The sequence below is a fragment of the Hibiscus syriacus genome, unplaced genomic scaffold, assembly GCF_006381635.1.
Source record: "Hibiscus syriacus cultivar Baekdansim isolate YM2019G1 unplaced genomic scaffold, ASM638163v2 tig00117016_pilon, whole genome shotgun sequence".
Classification (NCBI taxonomy): domain Eukaryota; kingdom Viridiplantae; phylum Streptophyta; class Magnoliopsida; order Malvales; family Malvaceae; genus Hibiscus; species Hibiscus syriacus.
Window position 1 is genome coordinate 1,554,749 of NW_024063525.1, and position 26,677 is coordinate 1,581,425.

Here is a 26,677-nt window from a genome sequence, read left to right on the forward strand (position 1 = left end):
TTTTTAGTGTTATTTTTAACGTCATGACTTTTAATTATTAAATGGAATTGCATGGATGCCACTATACATGAGATGACAATGATGTTTTTTTTGCTACCAATTGGCGTAGAGATGATAAAACATATCATGTCAACAATAGTTACAAAGCAATTTTGGTTGGAGCTGATTAGGGGCAAGTGGGCAAGTGGGCAAGTGGCGTTAGGGAAGAGATGGAGGGATCACAAGAGCTCCTTAAAGAAGAAATACTTCAAGAATGATCTCAGCCTTGAAGAGAAGTTGCAAACAGTCCCACCAGGAATGCTCAGGTACCAATGGGAAGATGCAGTCAGATTTTGGAGTTCTCAAAAGGACAGGTATGATGTATTTTCAAATACTTGTAACAAAATTTAAATCATCATTATAAGTGGTTGTTTGACATTGTAGGACCGAGAGCATGTTGGTGTTGCTAGTAGGCAACAACAAAAGTTTACGCACACGGCTGGATCGAAGAGCTTTGCTTGTATAGCTCATGAGGAGGTATTATAGATTATTGAAATAGTTTTTTTGTATTCCATGTACATACTAACTCATAGTAATTACATTATGGTACATTGTAGGAAAATACATCCGGTTCTAAAGTTGGTCGAATCCAACTCTTCGACATGACACATACGAAGAAGGATGGCACTCCTATGACTGCTGACGCTGCAGAAATTATGGTACGTTTATTGGGTAGATGTTTTAAATTTACCTGACTTTATTTATATTTGTACCATGACATTTTTTATTTTAATTAATTATTCACTTTATTATTAGGAAAAATTGAGGGAGAAAAGGGCAGAGTATCATGCTACTGCTTCGAGTCAAGGTATTGTTAATGACGATGACATTGAAAACCAAGCTATTAATGACGTTTTGGGTCCTGAAAGATATGGTCGGGTGCGCTGTCAAGGATCATTCATTACTCCCACCAAATATTTTGGATCTAGTTCATCACAGTACATGTCATCACAGTCTCGATCTTCCCAATTAGAAGTTGGTCGTTTAAAAGAAAAGTTGGCTGAGATGGATTAACAAATGGCTAACTTGAAAGCGGAAAATGAAGCAAGGGAAACAGAGAGAGCAGCAGCGGAAGCAGCTAGAGCAGCAGCGGAAGCAGAGAGGGAAGCAGCGGCAGCACAGAGAGAGGCAGCGGCAGAACAGAGAGAAGTAATATATCAGCAGAGATGTAAAGAATTTGAAAAACGACTCAATGATATGATGCTGATGATACAAAAAACGCAACCTCAGAATCCACCATCGTAGCCTCATTTATGTTATGAGCATTATGTTAATGTTACTGAACCGTGTTTAACTTAACCTATATTACGTTAATGAAAACTTTTATTTATTATATTGGATTTGATGTTATTGTTGTTTTGTTTGTTAGATAATGGAACAGGTTGAAAAAATAGATTTGGGGTATTAAGTATAATTTTTAGAATTGTTAAATTCTGTGTTATTTAGCGGCGTTTGTAACAAAAATGCTGCAATATACCATACAGTTAGCGGCGTTTTTGATAAAAACGCCGCAAAATCTCAATACATATTCTGCGGCGTTTGTAAGAAAACGCCGGTAAAAATAAAAATCTACTGCGGCGTTTTTGTAGAAAACGCTGCTAAACATCAACGACTATTGCGGTGTTTTACTGATAAACGCCGCTAAATATCAATACCTTTTGCGGCGTTTGTTGAACAATCGCCGCTATATGTTGTAACCTATTGCGGCGTTTTTTGTTGAAAAACGCCGCAAACTTTAGCGGCGCTTTTAGCGGCGTTTTTTTACGCCGTATGTGTTTTTAGCGGCGTTTAAAAACGCCGCTAGAAGTAAAAAAAAAACGCCGCAATAAGCCACTTTTGCTGTAGTGATAATTATAAAATTAAATTCGAATGAAAACGACTATCGACAAATTGTCATTATTACTTTATGATAAAGTCCTAAAATAATATGATATGAATCTTATGAAACATTAACATATGAAGATTGTCCAATTTCAAGTGGAATTATCCTATTAATTTAGTAATTACACTTTTGAAGTTCTCCGTATTAGACATCCATATTTCTGATATTATTTGAATACACTTTGTGTACGCATGCCATTTGGAATAATCCAAATTGTGTAGCAGTTTCTTGTTGTATGAAATATTATGTCTTGTAAAATATAATCATTATTCCAAAGGTTAGTTTTTTTTTTTTTTGTAATTTCTGTATTGATCATTTCTAACAATTGAAGGAGAGCATAAAAAATTTTAAAAAGGTTTGGAATATCTCAATGAACTACATTTACTGAAGGCCTAGGATGATGAATCGAATTGCTATGCGGTAAATATGAGTAAAATGCTTTGGGCACATATTAAATTACCCACCTTAGCCCAACTTTCATGCCGAACTTAGGGGAGAGGACAAATGGATAATAGATCTAGAGATGGGCATGGGTCGGGTTTTTGGTCCACCCGACCAGACCCGACAATAAGAGAGCCTCCACCAGAGACCAGACCCGACCCGACCAAAACAATGTTTCACCCGACCTGACCCGAATATATGGCTTAGAAACCCGATCCGAAAAAATAAAAAAATTATTTTTATTCAATAAAAACAATGATTTAATTGAAAAAAAATTATATATAGAGGGGTATTATTGTAATTATTACTAAATATATAATGTAAAATTATATATTTTTTCGGGTCGGGTATTTTTCACCCTATATCCAACCCTAATATCACTTAAAAAAACCGACTCGACCCGACCATAACTCGAAATTATTTTTAAAAAAATCCGACCCGATCAAGTCGGGTCGGGTCGGGTCGAAACCCATCGGGTTCGGGTTGAGTGCTCATCCCTAAATGGATCCAATGTTACCGCTGTCAAGTTAAAAATTTTGGGATGTCTCGGGTGAAATTTAATATATGGTTAAGAAAAGATTTTATCAAAAATATTAATATTTTTTAACATTTTCGGTAAAATGTTACCTAAAATATTATTTTTTTACTGAAAATGTTTAATAATGAGTGCTAACTAAAACTCAATATTAACATTTTCAGTAAAAAAAATATTTTAGATAATATTTTACCGTAAATATAAATATGTTTTAACATTTTCAGTAAGGTATTTTAAAGGTCCTATACAGCCTAACTACCCAAAAGTTTTAAAAATTTCCACTACACCGCCCTCCCTTTTCGAACAGCAACCCCTTGCTTTATTTTGTCTTTGTTTCCTTCTCTTCCTATCATATTTGTGCATATTTTATTTTGCAAGAGTTCCTTGGGATCATCGCAAAATCAGGTTCTTTCTTTTCTTTCTCCTTATTTTTCTGTTCGTTAATTGAGGAGCACCAAGAAAATTGTGAACTGCTTTTTTTTTTTTTGCTTCCTGTGGTTAATCACTAATAAATAGCATTGCGAAAGCGTCTTTTAGAATAACGTTTTAATTTTGTATTTTGTGCTTTTAGAGTTTAGTTATTTACTAATATTTACACTTTTGGTTTGTTTAGTCAAATCTGGCGTTTTGCCACCATGCGTTTGTTAATCCCCACCCAAAAAAAACGTAGAAATGAAATCGAAAATAAGTCTTGAATCTTTCTTCATACATGAAATTATAAACATGTCTAATTTTTTAGCATAGTTTAAGGGAAAATATGACAATGACAATGGGGAAGGCTTATGAAGAGCTAGGTGAAGTCAAAGTCGAGAATGAGAAGCTAAGGGTTGATCTCAAAAGCGAAGCCGAATTATGCCAGAACTTGAAGAAAATCCTGAATGAGCTGTCAACAAAGATTTAAGAAGCGAGTTCAAAAAACGAGAATTAGCGGAACAACTTCTTGAAAAAGAAGAATAAATCTCGGTGGAGAAGCAAGGGAATGAAGATCTTAAACGAAGTTTGTGTGACAAAGAATCTATCGTCAGGCATTTGAATGCTGCTGCCAATGATAAGATGAGAGTCGAGCGTGACGAAAAGAATCAGAAATGGGAGCAGGAAAGTAGAGGACTTGTACTGGCTTTAGATGAGGCAAATGAGAATAACGTAGATCTAGAGCAAATATTTAATGTCCTTAGGGCAGAGAATAAAGGTCTAAAAGTTCACCTGTCAGTTTCACAGAACAAGTGTTCAATGGCAGAGAAAAAGGCCAAAAATCCGAAAGAGCTAAAAGATACAGATTTGTTCGCCAAGGTAGATGAAGGCAGGTGGAAAGTTGAAGATCAGCTAAAATGGAAGAAGGAAGAGTTCAAACACCTTGAAGAAGCCCATGACAAGCTTCGGGAAAAGTTCGAGATAAGTAAGAATGAATGGGAATAGGAAAAATCTACGTTGCTCGATGATGTTTCTTCGCTGCAGACAAGGTTAGATTCTCAGATCCGAATTACATCAGATCTTGAGAACCGTCTAAAAATGTGCAACCAAGCCTTAGTTCATGAAGAAACCCAGATATTAGATATATAAAGAAGTTCACTAATATTTTAAAATTTGGTGACCCTATGCCATAACAGTAAAATAGGCATTGGACTTGAAAATTCTTGGACCAAACATCCTAAATACACATATATACCAAATACTTAAAAAAATTTGGAGGCCCTTTCAAAAATTGGGCCCTGTGCGGTTGGGCAGCCCGCACAGGCCCAAAACCGACCCTAAAGCTAAAATTCACAAAGCTAGAAGTTTCTCTTCTCTTTCGAAACTGAAAAACAAACTCAAAAGTGTGGAGAAGATTCACAAAGAGTGTTCAGCAAATCTCCAGGCTAAAGAAGCTTAATGTAAGTCTCTACGGGAGGAAATGAATAGGAAATTAAACAATTACAGCTCTCAGTTAGAGAGTAAAGATGAATATCTCAAAGTGCTTGAGATGGAACTTGAAGAATACTTTTCTTAAGTTGTGCAATTAAAATTGCAACATGATGAGGCTTTCGTGATATTACAACTATTAAAATCAAGAACGTTTGAGGCCCAACCAAAACTTTCAATTGTTGAAGTTGAACTCGACCTCTATGAGAAAGAGAGGGTAGAAAATCTTTCTATCCTAAGGCAGCAGCAGGAAATGAAAAATACTGCTCTAGCCAAGGCCTAGAGAGACATTGAAGAAGAATGCGAGAGGTTAGCAATTCTATCCAAGAGGGTTGAAACCTTAGAACAACTTGAGAATAAGCATTCGTTTATACAGAAAGAGTTCGACAGATGTAAAGAAATGCTCGAAGAATCATCTAGGTGTCAACTTCAGTTAAAAGTGCGTTGTTTGCAGGTGGACAATGATTCAAAAGAGAAAATTAAAGAAGTATGTGATGCTTTAGATGTGACCAATTCTGAACTGGAAAAACAACGGGATAAGGTAGCATCTTTGTTAAGCAGAGTTGAATCATTAGATTCTATTGAAAGATGGTGGCTCATGACACATGTCATGCCCTTGGAACTTTGATGCCTCGGAACGTGCGACCTTAGTCACATTCTTAATGATTGTGGCTAAGTAAGCCTGAAAATAACCCAAGCAAGGATGCTTAGATTCTCGACGGAAGCAAAACAAGAGAACTAGTATAAAAGAAAGATAAGAAAGCTTTGAGAGAAGAATGCTCTTATGATTTCTCAAAGTGAAGAAGTGAGTACAAATGATGAGGGAATGCCTCTATTTATAGTTGAAGCTCCCCTCAATGAACGGCTAAGATCTAATTACATCGATGGCTTGGATTAAATTCCACCTACCTAAAACAAGTGGGCATTATCTATATAAAATTAAATCCCACCAATCAAGGGATTGTGGTTGTAAAGTCTTCGCGGGTCCTAGAATGTTGAAAAAACCATTTAAATAGTCTTGGGCTACCTCTCATGGGCTAACCTCGATTGTGGGCTCGTGGTCCGTGACATTCTCCCCCACTGGTTCCAGTGACGCCCTCGTCATTCGTCTGGCATGAAATTTGTCTATTCTGTTCTTGAATTGCCAAAGTCCCTCGGCAAGTTCCCAACTCCCTTCGCACTCGGGTTGTGCCTTCCACATAACAAAGTACTCATGCCTCGGGCAGTGTCCTGGTCGTAAGATAACTCTCTCTTCTTCTATATCTTAAATCTCCTTGTCATAGGAGATCGCTACTCCGAATGGTGCTCAATTAGATTGCCTCGATCCGGATCCTCTACATCATGATGGTACGGTTTGAGTAGACTAACATGGATTACGAGATGCACTCGGATGGTTGGAGGCAACTCCAACTTGTAGGCCATGGTGCCTACCTGCTTCACAACTCAAAACAGACCCTCGTACCTTCACACAATCCCCTTGTGCATATCTGCATGGCGCAAAATGTTGGCCAATTTTGCAAGGACAAGATCACAAAATTCAAAATTTAGGTGCCTTCATTTTCGGTCTGCCCGCTTCTTGGTTCGTATTCCCGCTTTATGCAAACACACTCGGTCTAAGTCATGTTGCTTATGCCACTCCTTGACAACATTGTGTGCTGATGCATTTGGCCCCTCATACTTGGTAACAACCATGTTGGGTGTCAACAGTTGCTGCCCGGTCACGATCTCAAATAGACTTCGGTTTGTCGCCTCGCTCCGTTTCAAGTTCTAGGAAAACTGGGCCACGTCCATCAACTTCAGCCACTCGCGTTGGTTAACACTCACATAGTGCCTCAAATAAATCTCTAATAGAGCATTCACTCGTTCGGTTTGCCCATCGGTTTGAGGATGAATTGCAGTGGAGAAGTTCAAGCTTGATCCCATCAACTTGAACAACTTCGTCCAAAATCTTCCCGTGAACCGGGTGTCTCGGTCGCTAATGATGGCTTTCGGCATCCCCCAATACTTCACCACGTGCTTGAGGAAAAGTCGAGCTGCCTCCACGGCTGGACACACCTTAGATGCTAGTATGAACGTCGCATACTTTGAAAACCTGTCAACCACAACCATTATGTTAGAAAGTTCATCAGTCTTGGGCAAACCTATTATAAAATCAGGAAAATACTCTCCCATGGGCGCTCCGGAATGGGCAAAGGTTGCAGCAGTCCCGCCGGTTTCTTTGCCTTGATTTTTTCTTGCTGTCACACAAGACAAGTCTTCACGTAGGCCTGCACAGCCTCCGACATGTGTGGCCAATAATATTGTTTCGAAAGTAGGGCCAAAGTTCAATCAACTCCCGGACGTCCCGCCCATTTGGAATCATGGCATTCTATCAGGAGTTTCTTGCATAACTTTCCATATCGAGGCACAAAGAGACGATGTCCTCGATAGTAAAGCAATTCTCCCTTGAGCCAAAACTCCCTAGTTCGTCCCTTCTTGGCTCCCTCAATAATTCGTTCGGCCATAGGACCGTGGGGCAATCCCTCTTTGATCATTTCAAGTAAGGTTTATTCTATCGTCTTGATGGCATACCTTCGGCTTAAGCCATCCGCAACACAGTTCACCTTCCCTGGCTTGTACTCCATGGAAAATTCGAACTCGCAAGGAAATCTTTCCAACGAGCCTGTTTGGGAGAAAACTTCTTTTGGGTGAGGAAGTAACTGTTGGCAACATTGTCTGTAAACACCACAAACCTGGACCCAAGCAAGTAATGTCACCATGTGTGCAAGCAGTGCACAATCGCAATCATTTTTTTCTCATGGACCGTGTATCTCCTCTCGGTCTCATTGAGCTTCCGGCTTTCGTAAGTAACCGGATGTCCTTCTTTCATTATAACCCTACCAATGGCAACGTCGGATGCATCGATGAATACTTCGAATGGTTTGGTGTAGTCTGGCAACACTAGTACAGGCTCATTCACCATGGCTTCCTTGATCTGTTCAAAAGCCTCTTGACACTTCATGCTCCATTCCCACACCTTTTCCTTCTTGAGCAACTCGGTCAAAGGTGTGGCAATCTTGGAATAGCCCTTCACGAACCGTCCATAGTACTTGGCTAACCCCACGAATGCTTGTAATTTGGTTACCTTAGTGGGTGGCTTCTACTCATTAATCTCTCGGATCTTGTCCATTTCCATAAAGAGCTTGCCTCCTCCAATAATTGGCCTAGGAACGACACTTCCTTATGTGCAAACTAGCACTTTTCCTCTTTGACAAAGAGCTCGTTCTCTCGTAAGACTTGGAACACCCTTCTCAAGTGTTCAACGTGTTCCTCCAAGGTCTTACTATATACCACAATATCATCAAGGTAAACTATAACAAAACGATCAAGAAAGGGTTATAATACCTTATTCATTAACGTTCAGAATGTAGTAGGGGCATTTGTGAGGCCAAAGGGCACACAAGAAACTCATATAACCATAGCGTGTCACACAAGCAATTCGGTTCATTGCCTGTGTTCAACGTGTTCCTCCAAGGTCTTACTATATACCACAATATCATCAAGGTAAACTATAACAAAACGATCAAGAAAGGGTTATAATACCTTATTCATTAACGTTCAGAATGTAGTAGGGGCATTTGTGAGGCCAAAGGGCATCACAAGAAACTCATATAAACCATAGCGTGTCACACAAGCAATCTTCGGTTCATTGCCTTCAGTTATCCTGACTTGGGAGTATCCGGATAGTAAATCTAACTTGGTGAACCACCTTGCACCACCAAGTTGATCAAACAAGTCGGCAATCAATGAGATCGGGTACTTGTTCTTCACGGCGAGCTTGTTCAAAGCTCGATAATTGATACACATTCAAAGGAAGCCATCGTGCTGCTTTTGGAATAGCACCGGTGCACCAAATGGTGCATTTGACGATTGGATATATCCAGCATCTAGTAGCTCTTTCAATTGTCTGCGAAGCTCCTCTAACTCCGGTGGGGCCATACGGTATGGTGCCTTGGTTGGTGGTTTTGTATTTGGCACAAGTTTGATCTTGTGCTCTCTCTTCGGTGTTAAGTGCTTCGATAGCGCAGCTGGCATCACATCCCTAAACTCTACCAACACTTGTCCCACTTCACTCGGGACCTTCTCAGTCATTGTGGGCTTAGCTTCTTCCAATGAAGCTATAAAGGTGGGTTCCTCCTTGCGCACCCCCTTTAAGAGTTGGATCGCAGATAATAGTTTGGCATCGATTTCAGACTCTCGACTCACTAGAACAATGCATTGTGTTTTGGATCACAAATTACTAGGCAATTGGAAAATGGCAAGGGGAACACATTAATCCGATCAAGAAAACTAATCCCAATAACAAAATCAAAGTCATCGAGTGGGATTACCTTTATTGACTCTTTCCCGGTCCATCCTCTAAGGCTGAGTTGGATTCTTTTTGCTTCCCCAACAATCAGAACCTATTTGGTATTGACGGTTTTAATGAACCCACTTGTCTTCTCTACACGAAAATCAAGTTTCTTAGCAGCTTGTTTGGATAGGAACAACTCTGAGGCACATGTGTCCACTAGTGTACTCATATTTTAGCCAGATACGGTGATGTCTACATAAATCAGTCCCTTGTTCTTGCGACCCTTCTTGATCTCCATGGAACTAATGATGGAGCCAAGTTTGAGAGTCTCACTCTCTTCCCCATCATTCTCTTTGATGGCAGCAACTTTCACAAGTTGAGGACAATCTCTCTTCATGTGATTTCCTCCATAATTGAAACAAGATAATTCACATTTCTTCTCCCAAGGATTGGTGAGCTTTTTCGGACGGTCATTTTGCCTCCCATTACCCCCTGTTGGCTTATGGAAAACACCTTTGGCCTTCTCTCCCCCACCATTACCTTTGGGTTTTGTCTTGGGTTGAAGAGAGTCGGTCTTTTTCACCTCGAATGGAGCAATGGCCTCGACTATATCTAATTCCTTGGAGAGTTCGATCACTCATTTTCTTTGGATCTCCATGTTAGCCCAACGTTGTAATCCATCCATAAATGCAAAGAACCCTTTTAACTCGCCCAAGTCTGGGATTTGCATCTTGATCTCCATGAATTTCTTGGCATACTCCAAGATGGTACGGTCATGCTTCAATCGCTTCAGTTTTTCTCGAGCCTCGAGCACAATATTCTTTGGATATAAATGCTCTTTGAGTTCACCCACGAACTCATCCCATGTCCCAATTGGATTCATCTTCTCGGAACACCTACGTCGCCACCATAACATAACAACATTAGCAAGATTATTTGAAGCAACATTTACCTTGGTGGTATCATCCTCGATACCCATGCCTCAGAAGAATTGCTCTATTCGCCAAATGAAGTTCTCTACATCTTGGGCAGTTCGTGAACTCCTTCAGTTTAGGGTTTTCAATCCTGGGTCTTGGTGTTTGCGTCTCCCCAGTCACTCCATTCAATACGGAAGCTTTGTAGACAAGCAGCTCGCTCTTGAGCTCCTTTACCTCCCACATCATTTCGACCCTCATGGCCAAGTACATACCCTCGAGGCCTCGGGTACGCTCATCCACCTTCTCGGCCATATCGTTGATGAGTGTTTGAGTTTCTTGGCAAAGTACATCCTCCACAGACTCCAGATTCTCCAAGCGAGATTCAATCGAGTCTTGAGTCTTCTGGACTTCATTATATCGATCTTCCAACCTACCAACCCTTTGATCGAATAATGCCACAACATCCTTCGAGCTTCCGCGTTTCTTCGCCACGGCAGTAAGAGTCTCCATCACTTCGCTTGTTGGGATCTCGTCTTGGTTGTGTTTTGCCATTTCTCATAAAACTAGCTCTGATACCACTTATTGCACCCTTGGATTTTTGACGCCTTGGAACATCTGACCTTAGTCATCTTCTTAATGATTGTGGCTAATTAAGCCTAAAAATAACCCAAGCAATGATGCTTAGATTCTCGACGGAAGCAAAACAAGAGAACTAGCACAAAAGAAAGATAAGAAAGCTTTGAGAGAAGAATGCTCTTATGATTTCTCAAAGTGAAAGAGTGAGTACAAATGAGGATGAGAGGCCACTATTTATAGTTGAAGCTCCCCTCAATGAACGCCTAAGATCTAATTACATCGACGGCTTAGATTAAATTCCACCTACCTAAAACAAGTGGCCATTATCTATACAAAATTAAATCCCACTAATAAAGGGATTATGGTTGTAAAGTCTTTGCGGGTCCTGAAATGTTGAAAACACCATTTAAGTAGTCTTGGGCTACTTCTCATGGGCTAACCTCGGTTGTGAGCTCGTGGTCCGTGACACACAGAAAGAGCTTCAGAGTTATAAAGAAAGACTTGAGGAAGCATCTAAATAACAAGCACACTTGGAAGAGAAAACTTTGCGGATGCAAAGTGAATCTAGAGAGAAACTTGATCAAGTATGTAAATCTTTAGATAAAACAAAATCTAAATTGATTGAAGAACGAGAGAGAACAACTTCTTTGATTAAGAGGGTTGAGTCTTTGGATCAGATTGAGGAGTAGTGGCTCCAGACATGCAAAGAGCTTGAGAGGTACAAGAAGCATCTATGAGCCAACATCGGTTAGAAGAGCAAGTTGCAATTATGAAAAATGAATTCAAGGAGAAACTTTGAGAGATCTGTGATGCTTAAGAAGCTTCTAACATCAAATTGGTTGAAGAACGTGAGATGATGACTTTAATGAAGAGGTTTGAATCAACAGAGCACTTGTTAGTGCAGTGTGTCCTGAGGCAGGAATATAACTAGATAGGTACAAGGAAATGTTTGAGGAGACATCTAGCTGCCAATTTTGATTACAAGAGCATAACAATGAACTGAAAAAGAATTACAATGCTTTGGAAAAGGTAAATTCTGAATTGATGGTGAAAGTTTGTGAACGATAAGAAATTGAAATTAAACTATGCATATGGAAATTTATTATTGAACAATTAAAAGTAGACTTAGAAGAAAGACAAGAATTATGCAAAGAATTAGAAACTTCTCTTCTTGCGCAAGTGGAGGTTGGAAAAACTTCCAAGCAAGAGAAGGATGACCTTGTCCGTATAATCTAAGAGAATAAATAGATAACGGTTATTCTCAAACAGCATATAGTGACACTAGAGAAAAAGTTCAAAAAAAGGGAACTAGAAGCAATGAGTTTTACAGATGAGAGCATTCGTTAAATCACAAGAGAACATAACAAGATCATAAAGGAGCTTCAGAAAGAGATTGGGTTGCTCAAAGAAGAATCATTCAGACATGAACTGGAAGGTGTTTCATTTGCACATATAGGTGCAGAGAGAAAATTTGACCATGAGAAAAAGAATCTTTTGCAGCTTGTAAAACACAAATATCATAGAATAAATGGTCTCATACAGGTTGTGAGGTCAATGGAAGAAGATTTTAATAGCTCATTGAATTCATTTTCCTCACAGCTTACAGAGAAGCAGACAAAAATCAATTCAGTTCATGAAGCTTGGGAGAATATTGTGACAGATTATATTTTAGCTAAGTTAGAAAAGGAAGAGAAAATTTAATGATTAAGGAGTTGGAGGATGACAATTATAATATGCAGGAGAAACTATTATTGTAAGAAATGTCCCTCTCTGATTTAAAAAATCTAGCATTGCCATTGAAGGTGAACTAGAAGCAAAACATCTGGAAATAAAGAATTTGACTGATCAGATGAAGGCAAGGTTGAGAACATCGGAGACTTTGGTTGATAATCTTAAGAGAAAAGATAAATTTGCTCAAAAATATCATGAAGTTGTCAATGTAGAGGGAAAAATTATTTGGATTCATTGAGGGCCTAGTTGACAGGATTAGTGAGTTCTCCATGGAATACGTGTAGCTGATGGGATTCGTGGAGATGATAGTGCAGTCTTTTGATAATAATAAACTCTTCGACTCTCTAATAGAGAACAAGAATAGTCTTATGCATTCTTCAGAAACCAAAATGGAAGCAAAGCATATGGAAATGAAGAATATGACTGATCATATGAAGACAAGGTTGAAAGCTTCAGAAGCTTCGATCAATGAGCTTAAGAGTGAAAAAACAAATTTGATTGAAGATATCATGAAGTTGTCAATGGATAAAGAACTTTTAGTTGGATTCATTGAAGGCCTAAGTGAAAGGATCAACGAGTACTCCACTAAAGATGCACAACTGATGGGATTCTTAGGAAGGATAGTGTAGTCTTTCGACATACTACAAGAAATTTCTACTATTGTGACAAATTTAATTTTTTCAAAATTAAATTTGTCACTATTAGTAGCTTTTTGTTGACAAAATAAATAATCATCGCATTAGATTTTAAAAAGATATACAATTATGACAGAAGTTAAAATCATCATAATAATTTGTCACAATTAACTAACACGTGTAACATATTGTGACAAAATAAATTTCATTACGAATTTTTGTCACTAATGTTCCCCTCCAAATTTTTTGGCGCCAAATTAAAGGCATATAGTGACAACTTTTGTAACTAAAAGTTTTAGTAACTATGACAGAAAAAATTGTCACAACAAATAATGAGATTTATATTTGTTGTGACAAATTTTGTTTGTAATTATATTTTTAATTATAGGGACAAAATGTATAGTCACAAATGATTATCTCCAATTTTTTTGTACAAAAACAAAATCATATACTAACATGTTTTGTAACTATAAGTTCTAATTATTATTATAAAAAAGTTGTCACTACAAATAATGAGATTCAGGTTTTTAATAAAAAAACAATGTTTGTCGTTATATATTTTAATTATAGTGATAAAATATATTGTCACAAAGATTTTCCTCCATTTGTTTTGCGCCAAAAAAGTCATATGGTGACAAATTTTGTAACTATAAGTGTTAATAATTATTACAAAAACATTGCAACAAAAAATAATGAAATTCACATTTTTGTGACAAATTATATTTGTAGTTATAAATTTTAACTATAGTGATATCATATATTTTTATAACTATTTTTCTGCACTTTTTTGTTTCAAAAGTTATATTGACAATTTTTATAATTATAATTTATAGTTATTTTTATAGAAAAAATTATCACATCAAATAATAAAATTCAAGTTTTTTGTAATAAATTATTTCTGTACTTATATATTTTAATCATTATGAAAAATTATACTATCATAACTATTTCTCCATAATTTTTAGTGTAAAATATGTTATATAGTAACAAAATATATTGTCATAAAGATTTTCCTCCATATTTTTTTGAGCCAAAAAAAATCATATAGTAATATTTTTTGTAACTATAAGTGTTTATAATTATTACAAAATATATTGTCACAAAAAATAATGATATTCACATTTTTGTGACAAATTATACTTGTAGTTATAAATTTCAATTATAGTGATGACATATACAATGATAAATATTTTTCTCCAATTTTTTTGTTTCAAAAAGTGATATTGATAAGTTTTGTAATTATAATTTATAGTTATTGTTATAGAAAAAATTATCACATCATATAATAAAATTAAAGTTTTTTGTAATCAATTATTTTTGTAGTTATATATTTTAATAACAACAACAATAACAACAAAACCCTATTCTCATATACAATGGGATAAGGGGGAGGTAGAGTAGTAGGCTGCCCCCAACGCCAGGTTGAGAGCAGCTTCCGTGGAAGACCTCTGACAGTCAAAAAATTAAAAAAAAAGATAAAATACAATGCATGTATAAATAAATAAATACATAGTTGAACAATCTTCATATGCAGAGAATGAAACACAAAAGTCAGTGATAGCAAGCTATGAGAAGTAATAAAGTCAAATGGGTTAAAACCTAAACTAAGGCAACACTACTCCGCTACCCTAGTTCTAAGCCTTCATAAATTCCAATGACAGAAACGTATAAAAAGTAGAGGTCATGGAAATTACTACAAAGGTAATTAAAAAGAAGATAGAGATGTTACTCCCTATGGTTGTGACCAACACTACTCGGCTACCCTGGTCTTAAGTCTCCATGCTTTCCTGTCTGAGGTCATGTCCTTGGTAAGGGCTAAATCCTTCAAATCAGATCTCAAGTAGTCTACCCACTTCCTCCTTGGTCGTCCTCTCCTTCTGGCACCGTCGACTGTAATCGACTCTACCCTCTTGACCGCATCCGACGGTTATCGCCTAAGGACATGCCCAAACCACCGTAGTCTTCCCTCCCTTAATTTTTCGGATACATGCACCACCCCTAAGGACATCCTAATTGCCGAGTTTGGTGTCATGTCCCATAGAGTCATACCATATGCCCATCGAAGCATTCTCATTTCTACAGCCTCCATCCTCCTTACGAAACGTCATCATCTACACCCCCATCTTTATGTATCATAGACCCTAGGTACTTGAAATAATCATTTAAGGGGAGAACGTGTCCTTCGATGCATACTTCTACATCTTCATCGTTTTGGTTCCCACTGTAGTTTGAACATAAATACTTTATCTTTTCAATATTGATCCTTAGACATTTTTCTTCCAAAGCAGTCTTCCAGGTAGCCAGTTTACTATTCAATTCATTTTTTGTTTCAGCAACTATGACAATGTCGTCAGCGAAAAACATACACCATGGAACACCGTCTGGTGTCGCACAATAGATGTCATCCATAATCAAGGCGAAGATGTAAGGGCTAAGAGCCGACCCCTGGTGGAGTCTGATTTCCACCGGGAATACCTCGGTGTCGCCAACTTAGTCCTGACGTATGTAGTAGATCTACAGTACATATCACGAATCTCCCAGATATAAGCAGTTGAGATTCGTCTCATTTCCAAGGTCTTCCAGATTGTATCATGGGGTACGCTATCATACGCCTTCTTAAGGTCAATGAACGCCATGTGAAGATCTCTATTTTTTCCCTATATTTCTCTATAAGCCGTCGGAGTAGATGAATTACCTCCATAGTAGACCTGTCTGGCATAAAGCCAAATTGGTTTTCCGAAACCCTAGTAACATGTCTCAACCTAGCCTCTATCATTCTTTCCCATAGCTTCATGGTATGACTGAGTAGTTTAATACCTTTGTAGTTACCACAACGTTGGGGATCTCCTTTATTCTTATAGATTGGTATCACAGTAGACTTTCTCCACTCCTCTGGCATCTTGGCAGTATCTAAAATAATATTAAAGATGTTGGTCAACCACTTAACTCCCTCTTCTCCTAGGGTCAGCCACATAATGATAGGAATTTGTTCTAGACCGACAACTTTGTCCCTCCCCATCTTTCTAAGTGCCATTTTCACTTCCTCAATCTCAATCCTGCTAGTAGGGCAGTCATTGGCCGTAGTATGATGGATGGCTAACCCATCAACATTACTATCTCTACAGGGAGAGGCACCGTTATTAAATAAGCCAAAAAAAGTAGTAGTTCTATATTTTAATCATTATGAAAAATTATACTATCAGAACCATTTCTCCCTAATTTTTAGTGCCAAAAATGTTATATAATAAAAGTTTTATAGTTATTGTTATAGAAAAATTATAACAAAAAAAATCTATTTTTAATTAATAAATAATTGTAGTTTTTTATGAAAAAATATGGTTGTAGGTATACATTTTGATTATAATGAGAAAATATAATTATTATTATTATAAAAATAAAATGTTAAAAAAATCAATTTTCTATGATATATATAGTTCAATGGCATTTTCAAATAAAATATAATAACAAAATATATTATCAAAATGTTTTCATTTATTTTTTATGAAGCTAGTTTGAAATTGTTTTCTTAATTATAATTATGTAAATAATTTAATCAAGTAAAGAAATTGAATAAATCAATATGCATAATTGAACAAATTAAAAGTAATTTCATTTAGAAGCATACAAACAATCGTATTTAATTAAACTAAATAATATATTTTAATAAAATAATTGTCTCACTTAAAATTATAAGTAATCTTACTCCTCCTCTTCGTCTTCATATTGGTCGTCCATATCTTCATTTTCACCACCACCACCACCACTACCACCACCACCACCACCGTTATTATCACTATCATCATCTAACTCAATGATCATCAATTTTTTAATAAAAAATAATTTTAAAACATACGAATAATAAAATCATTATTTTGTAATTTTTAATAATCGAAAAACTCAATAAAAATATCTTACAATTATAAAAATATTTTATAAATTTTAAAAGTAGGAAGAATTGCAGCATACTGTATAATCAAGTCTTTTTCTTTTATCGCATATGTATACACTAGTTTTTTCGGGATTTTTATATCGTTTTTATTATAATTATTAAATATTAATTTAATTTTATTATTTTATAGGTCAATTTCAAGGCCCATACAAACCCCAAGCCCGTCTAGCCATCATAAACACTTTTGTGAGCTGGGGCAACAAAGAAAGGAGGGGGAACTCCCATTCTCAACCGATCCAGGGAGAGCAATAAAAAATGCTCACATTCTCCACCACGACCTCATCCTCCACTTCCGAGACCTGAGATCACCAAAAGAACTGAACAAAATCCCTTCCAGTTCTGAAATATATGGAGAAGGCTACTCACTTCACAGTTCAAAATCTCTATCCACACTTTTTTGCGGATCCGCTTCTAAAACGGCGTCGCTTCCCTTCAAATCTCACATTTCTCCTTCCTCTTCTGCTTCTTCCCTCGTTCGTCATTTCTATGTCGAGTCAGCGGATACTTATGTGAAGAAAATAGTTGAGGATGTAACGCCTATTGCTACTAGTCATGAGCGCGAGGAACTTGAGTCCGAGCTCCAGAAAATCCTTGAAGATGTGAACAATCATGTATGTCCCTTTGGCACAAAGGTTAGTATGCTAATGTTTCTTACGGTCTATTGCAATTGAGGAACACTGACTGATTTGATCATGTTCATGTATGTATCATCTTATATGGAACCTATGGCTGAAATCTGATGGTGTTGAGACATTGATGAACATTCCCTCTTTTTTGCTATGAATTACTACTATATTGTACTTCCATTTGCATTTATTCCTTTGTTTGGTTTCTGATGGCTTCAAGTACATGGAACATGTTGATTTGTACTGAAACATTTTTAACCTTGGATTTTTTATTAGATGTTTCACACTTTCATGGTGTGAGTGCATGTTTGCAAAAATGATGGTATCAGTTGCATTATTTTGGTACTTTAGCAACATACTTCGTCAATGTTATTAAATAATAGGAATTTCCAATGATTCATTCCAGTATCTGTTAATTCTTTGCTAGAGTGTTATCTTTTGGTTTTTAATTCAATCTTGGATGTAATGAATATTCTTCTATGTAAATTTATCATTTTTAGTTTGAAATGAAAGTGGAGTTTTTGTGGCGGGGTAAGTGTGAAAGCGGAGGGTTTTCTAAAACCCTAAAAAATATATTATATCATTATGGAAGCGACGTCGTTTGGTACTCTCCCAACCTGTGTGTTTTGGAAGAGGGGATATTCCTCTCTGTAGTCCTTTATATCTTAGGTTTATTTACTTAAATGTCTAAGTTCTTACCTAATATCTATTTTTTTGTCTAGTCAATATGTTGTGTTACTTTTGGTTATGTTGTTTTGGAAACGTATGGCATGTATTGCCTTTGATTGGTGTCTTAAATGTTTAATTAAGATGACACGCAAGAATTTGTTGTCATACTGACATAGATGTTAATAGTGATGCGTTACTTCTGCTTATGTTAATGCTGAAACAAACGGTTTTCAGGTTTCGAATTTTGGCCTCTAAATTTTTGCATGTTTCATTTTAATTCATCTTGTCTGTTTGTTTGTATTTCATACTATTTATAAATTCAGCACATCATTATGAAGCTTTTCATTTTAATCTTATGTGTGTCCGAGATTTATTCTATTTCCAGTGCTTGTAATTCTGCCAAGTTGCATTTTAACCTTTAGCATGTATACTTCATTTATTTGTTGTTTTACATCCTGCCATCTTATTTTTAATATATATGTTTTTAGTCCTTCATGACATTACTGTAAATACATAGGTATGCATTGGCATGGATATTTTATGAATATTAAAATCCTCTTAGGAGTAAAGTTATTTTATATTTGTTTTTCATTTTATTGAAACTTTTCTAAGTAAGATCTTATTTTCTAAAAGATGAACCAATGTATGGAATCTAGTGCTTATTGAAGCACAAATTTTATGTGCGAGTAGTTTTTTACATTTTGGCGTTCATTAAGGTGAAAACTTAACTTTCCAAAAATATGTTTTCGTTTCTGTATCTAGACACCTCTTTTGTTCTTTTTGTTTGTATAAGCAAGAAGTTGTAAAACCAACAATCAAATGGAAATTTATTGTCATCTGAATTATGCTTTGATGATTCAAAAATGAAAATATGCCCACCTAACCTTTTGATTTGGTCTGTTGTTTAGCTTTTGTGCTGGTTCTTTACATTTTGGGTGGTTTGATCCTCAAGATTGGTTCATTTTGTAAATCTTTGAAAAGTTTTGTAATTGCCAGAAAACATTTGCTGATAATAATGGTGGGTTAGAGGAATAGCTATGGGAAGCGAGCTCATTCTTAGTCTGATTTTTCTGAGTATGGATCAAATAAGAGGAGAAACACAAGTATGACGGGGAACAATTTGCTATTGTTTCAGATGATACCCTATATCGGTATTTGTGCCCTGCAAGAAAGATAATTTATGATAATTTATTTAGACAAAATAACAAATTATGATAATTTATATAGGAAAAAAAAAACAAATTAAATTTAGTTAAAATAAAAAATTATGTCAAATTTATTTAGTCAAAATATTTTATCAAAATAACTAATTATGACAAATTTAAATAGTTATAATAACAAATTATAATAAATATTAATTTCTCAATATAAAAAGTTATGGCAAATAATATTTTTTTCACAATAATCAATTATAACAAATTTATTTAGTCACAATAACATTAAATTTAGTCAAAATAAAAATTTATGTTAAATTTATCTTGTCACAATATATTCTCAAAATAAAAACTTTTGACAAATTTATTTAATCAAAATAATAATTTATAACAAATATTAATTTCTCATTATAAAAATTGTGACAAATAATATTTTTTCACAATAACAAATTGTAACAAAATTATTTAGTCTCAGTAAAAAGTTATAAAAAATATTTAGTGAATAAATAAAAGTAGTGAGAAAATAAATTTTATTGTAATATGTCTTTTTGTCACAAAAACATTTTTTGTTTGATGTTATAATTTAATTTAACTGTAACGAAATTTTACTTTTTGTGATAAAATAATTATTTTATTTTAACAAATATTTTATCTCTATAAGTTACATTTAGTGACGAAATAACAATTGCGACAAAATAATTTTCGTTGCCTTATGTTTTTTCGTCACAAAAACCCTTTATATTTGTTGTTTAAATATAAGTTAATTATGATAAAATATACTTCTCGTGACGAAATGATTAATTGATTGTGACAAATATTTTATTGTGATAAGTTAATTATAATAATGAAATTTCATTGTTACAATAAATATTATACAATGGTAACGAACACAATTTTATCACAATATACTTTACATGACAAGATTGTTCTAACAAACATGGTAACAAATAAAATTGGTTAGAATAAATATATCGATGAGACAATCAAAATTTCTTGTAGTGGTACGTACAATAACCCTTCATACATTGAAGTAATTGATGAACTCTTTGACTTTCTAAAAGAGAACAAGATCAATATTCTTTCTTCTCCATCAACGAATAAACTCCATCTGGTTATTGATGAGAGGTCACCATTAACACAACTCAACTAACTACAACTCAAGTACGAAGCTATTTAATTTTCCTCTTTAATTATTTTTTCTGTTAAAGCTTGTGCATGAAGCATGGAGTTTATATGCTTTTCATCTTTATACTTGACATGCCATGCATGCATTAGCATTTTTTGTATGATCATTGAACAGTTTACCACATATGATTCAATGTTTCATTTGGAAGAGCCAGAGAATAAGTTTCTCTGAACCGCACCACGTTGTTATTATATCGATATTTTTATCTTTGGATGCATATATACTAGTATTATGATGAACCTTCGAATCCAGGACCTCGGAAGAAGATGATACTAGTATTATGCTGCCTGTGAAGAACAGAGTTGAGAAAAATGATAATACCTTGTTGGTTAGGCACTAGAGAAAAGAGTGTAGCGATTCCGTGTTCCTTTCTTTATCAACAAGGTAAATAGAATCGCATTGAATAGTTTAAAAATGTTGTGTTTGAGTCCAATTCAAGAAAATTGCATAGAGCACATGGAAAATGGAATGATCCACCCTTCAGGTTGAAATTGGTGGATGATCTTTAGGGCCTTCGCTTCTATCTTCACTTCACTTTCAAGTTCCAATTCCTTCCCCATGCCAATGGATCACTTGCAATTTCCAAAACGCAACCTTTTGCAGCCGTTTCGATTCCAGCTTTTCAAAATTTTAAAACAAAAATATTCAAAACTATCACAAAACTATTCCAAAAAAAAAAAATGGACACTGAACTTTTAAAAATTACAAAATGAGCATCACACTTTGGATTTAGTTATAAATTAGGCACCACATTCTTTTTGACATATTAAGCACATCTTTAGGTGTGTTGGTTGTTGTTAAAGGGATCGTTACTATTTTCATTTGGATGAATTAGTATTTTCTTTCCACCACAAAACTCAAACACAAAAGTCACCTACTCAGCCAACTATACAAAGCTGACCCTGTTCACCCAATAAAGAAACAGGGAAAAAAAAAAACCTGCAAACAGTTTAAGAAAACTTAGAAACACCCTGTACAATCAAACTCCATTGGCCCAAGCAGTACATAGCAATCTATTAACAGACCCTTCAGTTTTAACTTTCATACCATGGAATTTCATTCTCACTATTTCTCTTACCTGCAGAATTACATCATTAACCGTTGCAACATCACCTTCTCAAAAGACTCTTTGATTACGTTCCCTCCATATACAAGCCACAAAACAATTCCAAGCCAATCTCAACAGAGCCGAAAGTAAAGACCTGCCTCTCAGATGGCGAGAAGTCCAAAGAAACTGACTATCACAATCAAGCACCCTTCTCTGAAGTTGACCAAACAGAAGAATTCTTTCCCACGTAGCCTTGGAAAATTGCACCCGAGGAACAAATGGTCCCTCGTCTCAGTCTCACTCGAACAAAATTCACACAAGCCATTAATAGCAATACCAAAGGAAATAAGTCTACTTTTAGTAGGCAGTCTATCCAACGAAGCCATCCAAGAAATAACCGATTCCTTCGAAATATGACCCGGATGCCATACAAGACGCTCTCAATCCACTTTTTCCTTCCTTGGTCGTAACTCATTCCAAATCCCCCAAGTGGAGGAATAATCAACTCCCAACAACCTATAAATCAGCATCACTTTGGGTCGAAGGTTCAACAAAGATCGCTAAGTCCAACTACAATTTTGAGGGCAAGATAAAAGCCAAAAGGAATTATTTTTAGGAATGTAAGCATGACTCCATGCTACCCAAATAGATCCCTCTTTGAGTAGCATCTTTCGAATCAAGCTAATCATACACGCTTGATTCCAAACTTTTAGGTTCCTAAGTCCAAGTCCTCCCTAAGACTTCAGGGAGCAAATCTGCTGCTAACTAACTCTAGAACCTTTCGTAGACTTGTCCTCACCTTTCCAAAATAATCTAAAACAAAGTTGATTAACCCGATTAATAACCGTATCTGACAACATCACTTGAGCGCTTCAGTAATTCTTAATGTTGTAGATGATAGACTTAATAAGTTGAAGTCAACTACCATACAATAAAATACGAGCCTACCACCCTTGTAGCCTAGCAACAATTTTCTCATCCAAAGGAAGAAAGTCCCTAACCGAAAACCTTTTAGCGATGGGAGGAATACCCAAATATCTAACAGGGAGCTTACCACCTTGAATACCCATGACTTCATAAACTTCCTGTAGAACATCCTCACAAATCCCAGAAGAAAATAGCTTGAACTTATCAACATTTAATTGCAAACCCGAAAATGAATAAAAGGCTTTAAGAACCTCTCAAACACCCAAAATAGAGTCAACAATGCCCTTGGAAAAAATCAGCAAATCATTAGCAAAACTGAGATTGGTGAGCTTAATTATATGACACTTCGGGTGGAATTGCATAACGTCGTACTTCATATCTCTATCCAACATGTTTGATAGAACATTCATAACAATCACAAAGATATAGGGGATAACGGATCTCCTTGCCTCACTCATCTCGCCCCTTTGAAGTACCCAACAAGTCTACCCTAATCCAAACAATCATCACATCAGGCATCTCCAGTGCTTCTAAGATAGTAAGCAAAAACCCCTGTCAACTGAATCAAAAGCTTTTTGCAAATCCACCTTTAAAGCACACCAAGGAGAAAGAGACGAGCGATTATAATCTTCACGAGTTCTTGAGCCATAAGTGTGCTATCAATGATGCTACGACCATGAATGAACGCAGTTTGGCTACTTAAATAACCCTAGGAAAAAAAACACTTCAGCCTAGTAACCATAATATGAGTTATGCACTTGTACATAACATTGCAGCACGAGAAGGGTCGAAAATCCTGCATATGTATAGGATTAATCTTCTTAGGCACAAGTACAAAGGTGGTTATCGTCACCGTTTTTCGGTTGGAAACAATTGTTTAATTGTTTTAAAAACCATTACGACTTTTAATTTTGGAAAATGAGTGATTTTGAATAAAATTGGATAGAGTCGCCATCAACCTTTGGGTTAGGTAGGTCGAATACCTAAAAACGCCTTTTAAAAACAATTTTAAGAAAAATCATTTTTTAAGACAAAAGTTGATCTACATTTACCAAAGATTCGATTAAAACAGTTTCGGGAGTCGGTTACACGTGGGGAAGGATTAGCACCCCACAACGTCCAAAATTGGTATTGTTTCGCTTACACGTTGTCATAATGGTGGAAATTATGAGTCAAATATCAAGTTAAAATATGATACATTATTGAATATTAATTAATTTGCTTCAAATAACTTAAAGGAGGAAATTTAAAAGGTTGAAATAAGAACAAATAAATATTGCAAACCTAAATACAAATAGCAAAAATATGTATTTAAATTTATAAAGACCAAAATAGAGAAAAACAAAAACTTCAAGTATTAAAATAGCAAAAATGGACAATTAAAAGACTAAAATAGCTCAACAGAAATTTAAAAAGCATGAATAATAAAAATAGAAATTTTAAAGACCAAATATTACAAACTAAAATTTAAAAGGCTAAAATGGCAAAAACAAACACTTTAAGTCCTAAAATAGTAATTACAGAAACTTAAAGGTTAAAATAATAAAGAACAAAGACTTAAGGGACTAAATAGAAAAAATAAACATTTGAAAGATAAATTACAAAAAGACAGAAAATAAAAGGACTAAACATTAATTACAAAATAAATCAACATCCAAATTGTAAATGTTAAACATTTAGGACTAGAATAACATATACACAATATTTAAGACTAACATAAAATAACCGACAACATGAAGGACCAAATTAAAACAAAACAAGGCAATGACTAAAATGATATATTTTCAAATGTCATAGTCTAAATTTAAACATCCATAAAAATACACAAAACACTAAATTAGTGACCAAACTAAACATTTATAAATACTATGGCCAAAATCGAATACTTACATTAATAATAAAATAAATAGAAAATAGGACTAAAATATAAGTACTGAAACATTAAAACTCAAAATAAAATAAAGTAAAAGATTCATTGATGACTGAAATGACAAAATTACAAGTGCAAATAACATGCTATGCAAATATCCATACGTAAAGCATTAACAGAAAGCTTGGTATTTGGCCAAACACGCCCAACTAGAAAAATGGCCTCCAGAGTCCTCCCCTCTGTTCATGTTTTCTGCCCCTCCTTAATTCCTTATTCCTATGCTTATTTATAATAGATTTTGATTTATTATTATATATATATATTAGTGGTGGATTAGGTTATATTGGAGTGGGTTTAGTGGAGCATGAGTAGTGGAGCACAGTAAAAAAAATGATGCTGACAGTGGTAACGTTGAAATTTGGTAACATTTTTGAGTGATTAAAGAAAAAACCTACAACCTTGCAAACATCACCCCCAACTATGTCCCAAGCCATTTTAAAGAAATGACACGAATAGTCGTATGGCCTAGGAGCCTTATTCGAGTCCTGAGCAAACATGGCCGCATTGATTTCCTCCCATGAGACCTTTTTCTACAAGTGATCTTTAGCCAAATAAGAGAAAGAAACACCCAACAACTTCTTAATGACACTAGCATTTACCATTGAGACACAATCATCCCGTTTCCCTAGCAACTTCTCAAAAAACTTAATAGCTTCCTTGGAAATATGCTCTTACGAACAAAGAACATATCAACTCTTTGTTTTCTCTAACAACCACCATATATTGAAACAAAAAATCTAGAATTATGATCCTCTTCTGAACCCATTGGATTCTTACCTTCTACCTTAGGAAACTCTCCTACATTCAGTAAACACTCAAACTCAGAGTGCATTTCTCTTTCCCAAACTTGTAAATCCCTATTAAGAGGCAAAAACAAGACCTTCAATATGATTAGAATAGCTCCCATTCAACCAGATCAGAGATATGACCATACTTATTCATATTCAACCGTTTCAACTCAACCTTCTACCTTTTCAGCTTGACAAAAAGGGCTCTAATGGTATTAGCTACCCAAATAGGCTTCTTCCAACTTTTCTCAATGATACAAAGAAACTCTAGATTCTTAGTCCAAAAGTTAAAGAAATGGAATGGCTTAAGTAAAGAAGTTTGCTCTTTCTTCAAACTAACAAATTCAGAATAGTGATCAGATAAACTAGGAGCCAAAAAATCAACCTGCACATGAGGAAGATGTAGACACCATCACCCTGTCCAACTTTCTGGCCAAGAATGAGCCCTTATGCCTATTCAACCAAGTTAAAATCGGTCCAATAAAGTATGGTTGACTAGTGTTTATTTTGTGCTATATTTTGTGCTTAAATGTTCTTTGATTGTTCATGTTTATTACTAAATTGGACATTTTTATGTACTTTCTGTGCAGGGTAATGACTTCTGTAAAATGTGCTTAAAAGGGTTGAAAACTACATTTTTTTGTTATGGAATCAATGCTGGAATAGTGGGCATGAAATGTTGATGTGCCAGTGAGTCAGTAGCTTATAGAAGCTCTAGTCAACATCGTCCAATCAGCAACTTCTAGAAGATGGTCAGACGACTGAGCATTTCAAGCAATTCAAAATTCAAGATTTTTGTATTATCTTTAGGAATTTATTCAAACTATTTTTAGAATTATATTATGCTTAATCTAGGGTTTTTGAAGGCTATAAATATCCTCTAAGGGTAAGCCTTGTTCACCACTTGTTCTTCATTCAACCATTTTTCGAACTAGCTTGTTCTTTTCTTTCTTTTTATAAAAGTTCTTTCTTTATTATTTTCTTTTAAACTTTGTTTTTAAAATGCTAAGTATGACTTTGATCATGCTTAGATATTTTTTCTCTAAGTCGAAGGCTGAGCGATGACTAAATTCTAATATGAGAATTAAAAAACACTTAAGTAACTTCAGATACATTTCTCAATTTATTTCAAATCAAAACAAATTTTCAAAACCAAAGATAGTTGATGGTCAGAATGTTTTTGCGATTAAGCATGTGGGAGGAAGGATCAGCTAATTGATAGCAAATGAACTTCCTAGGAACACAACTAGCAAATTATTGCTAAAGTGAGAAATGAGATCAGAAACAGTTTGTATGGAAACAACTATTCGAGTCATTTTTTCTGCGCTTAGCGGTTCATGATCTACAACAATTAATGTTGATTGGATCAATTTCCAAATTCGAGATCTAAGAGTTGCACTTGGGTATTTGGT

The 26,677-nt window shown here is 35.4% G+C and overlaps 1 pseudogene; it reads left to right on the top strand.

Annotated features, from left to right (window-relative positions):
- Nucleotides 1-3,660: 3,660 nt before the first annotated feature.
- Nucleotides 3,661-20,733, top strand: LOC120195603 (annotated as a pseudogene).
- Nucleotides 20,734-26,677: the final 5,944 nt, after the last annotated feature.